Source organism: Rhagoletis pomonella, unplaced genomic scaffold, assembly GCF_013731165.1.
Source record: "Rhagoletis pomonella isolate Grant_MI unplaced genomic scaffold, Rhpom_1.0 Rhpom_scaffold_00004, whole genome shotgun sequence".
Taxonomy (NCBI): domain Eukaryota; kingdom Metazoa; phylum Arthropoda; class Insecta; order Diptera; family Tephritidae; genus Rhagoletis; species Rhagoletis pomonella.
The window spans coordinates 38,267,791-38,277,660 of NW_023458558.1; the positions used below are offsets into that span (position 1 = coordinate 38,267,791).

The 9,870-nt window shown below is 35.9% G+C and overlaps 2 protein-coding genes across 4 annotated transcripts in view; one reads left to right on the top strand and one right to left on the bottom strand.

Annotated features, from left to right (window-relative positions):
- The window catches only part of LOC118737549 (autophagy-related protein 16), a 302,080-nt gene that overhangs the window by 118,682 nt on the left and 173,528 nt on the right, over positions 1 to 9,870 (bottom strand). The window lies entirely within an intron of this gene.
- The window catches only part of LOC118737551, a 261,819-nt gene that overhangs the window by 87,767 nt on the left and 164,182 nt on the right, over positions 1 to 9,870 (top strand). The window lies entirely within an intron of this gene.

Here is a 9,870-nt window from a genome sequence, read left to right on the forward strand (position 1 = left end):
TTAAGTGGCAAAAATTACTAACATTTGAGTGAAAAATGGTTGTAATCCATTAACTTCTAACAAAGCTATGGGCATTTAAAAGAATTGAATTTTCCTGATGTCGATTTTTGCTAAAAAACAAAATAGCCTATAAGTCGCTATCCGGTAATGGGATATGGATTCAAACTTCCATTTAAACTTCACTCAGTTTTTAAATCCGCTACGTATACTCTTCAACACGCTTCTTTGCCCGTCTCAGCTAACACGAACTGTTTTACGCATCCTATCCGTCTGATAATCCTTAAACAATTTTTTCGTTTGCTATGATTATACTCTATGAAGCACTATAGCAATTTGTTTAACATTATTTTTAGACACGAGTCTAGGCGTAGGCTGCTCAACAGGGAAGGAAGTTATTTCTCACCGTGAAATCGTTTCCTCTTGGCATCGCATAAATTGGTCAATGCAATAAAATAAAAACTGATTCATTGGTTCGTTAGTTATGCCTACTTGAGCACTTGAAAATAATTTAATGAATGAGCACTTGAGATATTTGCCGTGTCGGTTATAATGAAACCCGACTCAATCCTACAGCCAACGGCACAAGATATTAGTGGCTATGGGGAAAGGCACGCGTGTGGTGCCAAAGAATGCATTGCGAGTGCTAGCAATTAGAAGTATGCCACTTATATAAAGATCACTTGAAATTGCGCTGATTTTCTTTCATTTCCGCTGCTAACTAACTACCTAAGTAACCAACTAACTAACTCAAATGCACGAGCCGTGGAAAAGCCAATTTATTTACATATGTATGTATAGTGCAATTTCTAATACTCACAACATAGCAACCGGCTGTCTGGTGGCCTTCCTGTCCTAGCTATTTGGACTCGTCTTGTCTTGTGTGTAAATGCTTTGTCACGCCTGCTGGCCACTTGACTCAGTTTCAAATTGCCGCTGGCGGCGGCATGTCTCACACACACACACTCGCGCGCATACACTCGCGCGCATACACACTCATATGCACATATGTACGTAAGTCTGAAAGCAATTCAGTTGCTAATAAATATTTAAAATTTCACAGCAAATTATGCCCCCAAAAACGCAAGAGAAGTGGTAGTCGAGTAACGTCGCGCTGCACACGGCGCTAACGGCGGAAACGTAAGTAGAAGTGGGGTAATTGAAATGTATCGCCGAAAGGTAATAAAGAAATATTTTAGCATAGAGGCAGCAAGCTGTGTCACGCTTGCCATGTTGTGGCTACACACACATGCACGAGTATGCATTTTTGTACAAAAGTTAGCTTCCACACTACAGTGGGCGACCTACTAAGCGCGCACGCGTAAATAAATATGCAACGCCTCAGCCGAAGACGTTAACAAAATAGTATAAACTTGTATAAGCTGGGCGGAAAGAATTATATTTGTGATGATTTAACTGCCGAGTTTTTGAATGCATTACGCTCCAAATCTGTATGAGTATCATAGAGCAGCCTACGGTAATCGGACAACCAACCACATGGAAAGGTGTGCCCAGAATTTGGCTAGAGTATTGATTTTTTGCCCCAAATTTTTAGTACATATAAATAGTTGCTTATGTTTAAGTAAATGCAACCAACATCTTAAAACCTGAAATTAAGACCAATCGCATGTATGGTTTTTGTTTTCAGCATAGAATGCTTTCTTCTTTCAAATACTTGACCGAAACAAATTACTATTATTCTGGTTCATTATCATTTGCATAGCAGTCTTGGCCACGCCTAAGGCACGTTTGTACGGTTCTTTAAAATGTTGTATTTAGTCCGGTACAGAGTGATCGGTTCATACATCACTGTTTAATATAATACATATATGGGTAAATTTCAGCTAATTATCAATTCAAGCTTAAAAAAAGTAATATCACATTGTAAATACATTGAAGCAGACTAAGATTGAATGCCAGCTAGTAAAGTAAACTCCTTAAGGCCTTTGGATTTGACGCGCGTTTTTTTATTCACTAAACAAACTCTGCAGACCCATTTGAAGCGACAATCTCGAATCCAGTTATTAAATTGAGTCTGTGTACAGGGTCAAAGCCAATTCATTGAAATAATCTACCTTTAATAGATTTCCATCATCATACGGGTTTTTCGAATTTCATGGTCGTCCAATTTAAACGTAGAATACGTGGTATGGTTAAGAGCACATCCAAGTTAAAAACGAAAGCACACACTAAGAAAAACATATCGACAACAAAAGCGATAATAATATCGATGAAAATAGCAAAATCGATAGCAAAATATATAAATAAATCCATAAAAATATCGATAACAAAATCGATAAAAATATCGATAACATAATCGATTACAAAACCTATAAAAAATCGATCACAAAATCGATTAAAATATCGATAAGAAAATATCGATAACAAAACCGACAAAAATATCGATTATTATATCGATAAGTCCCGAGAATTTCGAAAATCTCTAAAATCTCTAAATAGTCCCCAGAGTGAGTCTCTTCTGTCTATATCCTTTTCTCTATAATTACCTTTATTTTAATCTTTCTTCCTCTATCTTCATCTATACTTTTATCGGTATCCTCATCCTCATATTTTTCTTTATATTTATCTTTGTTTTTACTTTTAAGTTTATCATATTCTTCATCTACATATTCCCCTTCAATAAATATTGCGCCATCTGCTATTCAAAAGCACAAATGCCTACGCACACATACTTCTTGTCTCCCTCTCGAAGTGATTTCGTATGGGAAATAATTTATGCCCATATATTTGAATAAAATAAACATACTTAGAAGATATCAACCAATACTTCCCATATACCGAACGAAAGAAAAACAACTGAATTTTTGATTAAAGAAAACAAAGATAAAATCATTCGAGCAGTTTTCGAGCATTTTGGAAATAAAAAAATTGCTAATTTTTTCAAAAATTTTTTGCATTAAAGTGCTCAATATTTGTTGAACTTATACAAAATTTGTACACGATAATATTTCTATTGCTCCAAAGAACCTACATCCCGAAAATGAAAGTTTGACCTGTAAAGCGCAAGTTGCTAGAACACTATAAAGGCTCAAAATGGACCCAAAATTAGCCAATATTTACCGTTATTTCTACGACACAATACATAAATGTATCTGTCGATTGGTTTGGAATTATATCTTCGAAACGCCACATTTTTCATTCAAATCACTTCATTAGCTCTCGTGCAATAAGCGTTTTCGTAAAGCTCTAAAAATCACAACTACAACATTTGAGCATAGCCTCCATACCGAAACGTAAGATGTATTCTACATCAAAAATAGGGGAATAATTTTTCTCGGTATAGAACAATCCTATGGGGTGAGCGCTTTAAAATTCCGACTTTACTTTTTCACATGCATTCTTTATCCCACCATAATGTATGTACATAGATTCATACCGAGTTGCAGAAGTACGCTCATACGCATACAGTTGTTGGTATGTATATAGTACATAAATGAATCAAAGTCTCTCCTGCCTAACTGCGGTCATATTATTTTGCTGTTGCAAATGCAGTTATGCAATCTTTCTTAAATTGATTATCTGTGATGAATGAAAAAAAAAAAACAAAGGAAAACAACAATCCAAAATGAAGAACGTAAACACTGGTGGTAATGATCATTCATGTGATATTTTACTGCAATATTGCTGTTGCTAATTGGCGGCAATTACAACGTTCAGTGGCTAGTGGCAACTGGCCAGCGCAGCAACAATAATCATTAACCGTCCAGAGCTGCTGTGAACGTTTCAACAAAATAGTAAAAAAACTTATCATATGCCCAAGTTTATACATACATATGTATGTATGTAGTAAATGTTTAGCCTTTCACAGCCACCGCATCGAAATTTGTTAATTTGCTGCTGCGACAACAGTAAACGCCGCTATCACAGCACATTGCAATTGCATATAATTGCAGTACTGCAGCATGTACGTATGTATATACATACATATGTACAAACATGCTGACATTCGCGTGAATGTGGCAAACGTTTTGTGTTTAACGAAATTTATGTAATTAAATTTTATGCTGGCGCTGAAATAGCCTATAGCGCTATAGTCTTTTCCTTCTTTCTTCCTCTATGCAATTCTCATACACTTGCTATTTACTTGTCAATTTTGTTTATTATTTCTTGCAACTGCTCTGGTGTTTTGTCGTTGACCATGAATATTGTGCCGTTGCCTTAATTTCTGCGTATTGCCGTAGGTAACTTCATTTCATTGATTATCGCTGCCGCTGTGATGCTGGGTCTACTATGGACCCGTTTTATTGATAGATATGTTTATTAGTCTGCAGTTTTGTAGTATTTTGCTAACTTTTTTGTTATGTTGTTGCGGTAATTTTTTGTACGATACATACGATGCAATTTCGCTCAAATAACGGTGACTGAAATGTTGCTGATTGGGAGTTTTTTTTTTATAAAATTCTTCAGAGCAACAGGTTGCCACAATATGCCTTTCCACAGCGAGTGAGACGCGATTAATAGTCAGTACTAAATTTTTTCATTAGAATTTACCAACTTGCTAGTATTTTACAATGAATTATTATTGAATCTAAAAAAAGTAAATGTAATTCCAGGAAAAAAGAACGAGTAGTAGAAATGCAAAATTTAGCAGACTACTTTTTTTTGTGGGAACTAACGCAAAACAACGTTTGTAGGAAACAGCAATCAGCCTTAGTTCAATCAGGTTCTTGGCTGTAAAAGAGCTCAAATGTTCGTCCCTCAACACATCGCTGCCAAAAGCTTCATACTTAATCCTTGCAAATGCGGGACAAAAACATAAAAAGTGTTCCGCAAGCTTCGTCTTCTTCAAGACAAGAACACCAAATGGGGTTGTCATGTATACCGATCGCCGTAAGGTAATTGTCTCACGATAAGTGACCAGTCAACAGTTCCAAAAGTTGTCTGCAGTCCCATCTGCTCCATGAAATATTTACATTTTGGCGATCAAAACTGAGGGAATGTTTTTTTAGACATTCACAACACTTCCAGTTAAAATCTCATTTGTGATTGTTTACCAAAACATGCATTTCTTGTAGCAGAAAATGAGCAGGACCGTTTGCACAAAAAAAATAACAAGTAAGAAAGTCTAAGTTCGGGCGGAGCCGAACATTATATACCCGGCGCAGATACTAAGTATATGATTTTCACCTTTCCGAAACCTACCGCTAGATGGTAAGCCGGGGTGTATCAATTTTGAGTAAATTAGCGTCCTTAAATTTCGAAATATTGCAGTTTCAAGCATTTCTGAAATTCGTTATATGAAAAGCGGCCGTAATCTTAGTCCGATTTCAACAATTTTCAACGGTTTTCTTTTATGTAGCAAGCACAATAACCATACCGAGTTTGGTACAAATTGGTAGAACGGTTACCGAGGTACATATATGTGATCATAAGTGGGCGGTGCCACGCCCATTTTCCAAAACTTTATCATAAACGTATTTTCTGGTAAAGAATTGTTGCAAGCATCAATTTTGAGTAAATTAGCTTTAATATTTATTGATTTATCCAAGAATTCGTATTTCTCCAAATTAGCGTTATATGGGAGGTAGGCGTGGTTATTGTCCGATTTTAAAATTTTTTGGCCATTTAGTATGCTGTAGTAAGACTAACAACTGTGCCAAGTTTGGAAGAAATTGGTGCAGCGGTTACCAAGATATGCACATGTAACCATAAGTGGGCGTGGCTACGCCCATTTTCCAAAAATGTATAGTATTCTTAGTTTTTGTCTAAAAATTGTTATAAATATTAATTTTTAGTGAATAATCTTCAGTAGTTACTAAAATATCGCAGTTTTCGTATTTCTGAAAATTACCGTTATATGGGAGGTAGGCGTGGTTATCGTCCGATTTTGCCCATTTTCAATACCATCCGTCCTACGCCTGAAAGAAGTTCACATACCAAGTTTCGTTAAGATATCTAAATTTTTACTCGAGTTATCGTGTGCACAGACGGACGGACAGACGGACGGACGGACGGACAGACAGTCATCGCTTAATCGATTTCTCGTTTCATTCTGATCATTTATGTATACATTTGTCTATATCTATCTCGATTCGTTTTGCCTGTTACAAACAACCGTTATGTGAACAAAGTTATAATACCCTTGTGCACAAGTGCGCTCGGGTATAAAAATCAGTTTTTATAAGTTGGACAATTTGTCATGAGCCATGTAACTGCATACCCATAAAAAGTTCAAAGTTTTGTGAAAAGTTCAAATTCGTTGAATGTTTCTAAATTTTGTATAAAGTTTGAAACTTTCATTTACATTGGTGGCCATATAATTAGGGATACTGTACAAGTTTCGGCCATTTAGTTTTTAACCGACTTCAAGAAAGGGGGCGGTTATCAATTCGCCGGAAAATTTTTACCTAGAATACGTCTTACGTTTCGGTATGAATGCCATGCTCAAATGTTGTAGTTGTAATTTTTTGAGCTACACAAAAATGCTTTTTACCGGAGAACTAATTAAGCGATTTCAAAGAAAAAATGCGGCACTTTAAAGATAAAATTCCAAACTTATCAACAGATTCTTTGTGTAAGTGACCAGTTCGGGTGCTTTTCAAGGAAAATACTGGTTTATTTTGGGGTAAATTTTGAGCTATTAAAGTACTCTACCAACTTAGGTTTTCAAATTCTCTAGCGTATAAATATTATGGTGCCCAAATTTTATATAAATTACACAAAAATTGAGCATTTAAGGCAAAAAATTGTTGAAAAAATAACTAATTTTTTTATTGCGAAAATGCTCGAAAACCACTCAAATGATCAAAAATTCAAGTTATTTCCTTTCCTTTGGTATGTGGGAAGTATTAGTTGATATGTTCTAAGTATGTTTATTTGATTCAAATATATGGCTACAAATGATTTTCCATACAAAATGACTTCGTCATCATTTTCCAAGCACGTGCATGCACTGGAGGTGCAAGAGGAGCAAAAAGCATGTGTGTGTATTTCAGCTTTTTAACAACAGATGGCGCAGCTCCGGGGAAATAATCCTAATCGCAGCATATATACATACGGACATACAAATGTTCGTACCCTGCAGTGAATAGCTAAACCAGTATGCACAAAATCCAGTTCATGAACTATTATTTAAGGATAAATGTCATACCAGTCCGTTATGAACCATAATTATACCAGTTCCGCGCAGAAAAAAGTAAATTAGTTGGTAGAAATTCTAGTTCGAAAACTAGTATTAAATGGGAGAGTCATACCAGTTCATCATGGACTATAATTATACCAGTTCTCGGCAGTGAAATGCCAAACCAGCCAGTATAAATACTAGTTCATTAACCAGTATGTGCTAAAGCGACGGCCTACCATTTCGGCGATTTCGAACAACTTATGCGATCAGCGACATCTGTCTTTGAATAGGCATAACCAAAACTAAAACGTGGTTAATTGCTTTCATCACAAATGTCGGCTGTGGCGTCGAGTGAAGACTACCGATTCTGGTTCTGAGATCTCAGGTTCGAGTGCGCGTGGAGGTTGTTAAAGTAAAGTAAGTAAATTAATTTAACTAATTCTTTCAGTTTAAATATAAAATAAAAATTGTACATAAATTTAATTTGATTTGGAAAAATCCTAAATACTCAAATACCATAAAAAAATTAAAATAAATAATTTTGTGTTCTTTTTAAAACAATAAATTTAAAAATGACACAAGAGATATAAATAAAAAATAAAAAAAAAAATAAAAAAAAACAAAAATAAAAAGAGATTTGCTCAATGAGATTCGAACTCGGATCTCTTGATTTGGCGTGCTTTACTCTGTCGACCATTGCCACTGTTGCAGCGCCGCGAGCAAAATGACATACTTATGCTTTTCACGGGGGAGGAATAGGCAGTCTATCCCGTCAACTGGTATGATGCTACTAGTATTTATATTGGTAGCTTGCTGATGCAGGAGCGGACAATTGACATCTCCTATGACACCGCCATGTTAAAAATACCAGTCCGTAACATTGAAAAAGGATACAACGTGAACTAGTTGGGCTAAAACACAAACTGGTAGCATTCTGGTTCACAACTGGTAGCTTTCCCTGCAGGGTACATACCCTTGTGGTCGGCTGATTGAGATTTCGACGAGTTTTGGCTATTTTTCTGTTGTTTATTTAATTTTTAACTTTTTTTTTATACAAGTCACATAAATCCCGAAAAATTTAAACTTTTCATTCAGAATTTTTAGAAAAATTTTGGGAAAGCAGTTTTGTGGCTCATAAAATTTCAGTGGGTTAAAGTGAAATTTCAAGACGCTACAAAATCGTGGGGATTTATAATATTTTTTTTGCTGCCTGTGTGGTACATTTTCCTCCATATAAAATATGCTCGACATTGTCGCGTCGACAATTCCGTTTGTATGGGAGAAAATGGCTAGCACCATAAGCAATCATCAGAAATTAGCGGTACTTTTAAATTTTTATAAGTTTTCAAACCTTATAGAAGATTATAAAAATTTGCTAAATTTCAAAAAAAAAGGTTATAAACTTTTCAAACTTTTTAATCAAAATTTCTAGCCCTTCAATTTTAGTATAATATTGTACAAGTTTTAAGTGGCTTAGGATTCGCGTTGACATTTGATATTTTTTTTTTGCTCCAAGAGGGCCATGAGCTGCGATTTCCCACCGTTCGAATTTTTCTGTATGGTGCCGTGAAGGACCGATCTTATGCAAACAATCCACTAAGGATTCAAGCCTTTGCGGCTAATATCGAGCAAGTCATAAATGAAATCCTGTTTCATAAATAAACGCATAATATACTGAAAGCATTTGTTTGTGTTCATTTTTTCTAATTTTTAAAAAGAAACCAATTTTTGGACCACCCTCCATAATTAGTAGCGTGTCATCAATATACCACCTCCCTGGTTTCTGCACCCACTTCTTTCGCTATTCGCAGCCAACCTGGCCAGTGGGATTATGTGACTCAGATTTCAGTACGATTGCTGAGTTGATTGCTCACATGCAGCTGCATACTCGAAGCGCTCCGCGTCAGCGCAAACACTTAAAGTGATGCGGTCAACAATGTACCTTGATACTACTTGCTGATACGTATGTGTGTACATGAAAGACCAAACAGGGTACAAAAATATTCTAGTATATTAACTGGTTTAGCCTGACACGAAGGCTGACCAGTTATTTAGTTTCAATGTCACACAGCGACATCTATTTTACAAGCTTTTATTTAACTTGCTATGCATGTAAGTTTGTTTGGGTCAAATCTTACAATCGATTTTCCCGTTGCGCCAGAGACTTGAGACTTCAAACTTAGCCCAATCCGCTAGATGGCGCAGGAGTCGAGATTATTTGAAAATCCCGTTTTCCGATTTGGACATACATACTTATTTAGAATGTATATTACATACATCGATGGAAGGTGGTACAATACTTAATCCATTCGAAATATGGAACAAAAAGACCCACCCAAGAGGTCGCAGGGGTATTTGAAGTTTGAAAGTATCAAAAGCGAAAAAAATGACATAAAAATATTTAAGTTTCATTACTAATGTGTCTCTGGGATCAGTGGCGGATTTATCGTACAGGCAACATAGGCTGAAGCCTAGGGCGGCAGAATTAAGGGGCGGCAAAATTTAAGACAGCTAAATTAAAAGAAAAAAATTTATTTGGATTCAGCTGCACTTGAAATTGTGTTTGTGTCTGTAAAATATTATTAATGATTCATCTCATTCAATACAATTCAAAATTAGAATTACGCTGCGAATTTTTCCTTAGTATAGCAGTCGTTGAAATTTCCATTTAACTTTCATTCACGCGGCTTAGAAACCTGACGGCGCGCCTGCGCGTGACGCAAAGAAACAGCCGACACGCTGCCCCGAGAACGAGAATCATCTAAAAGGTTACCACACTTGACAACACT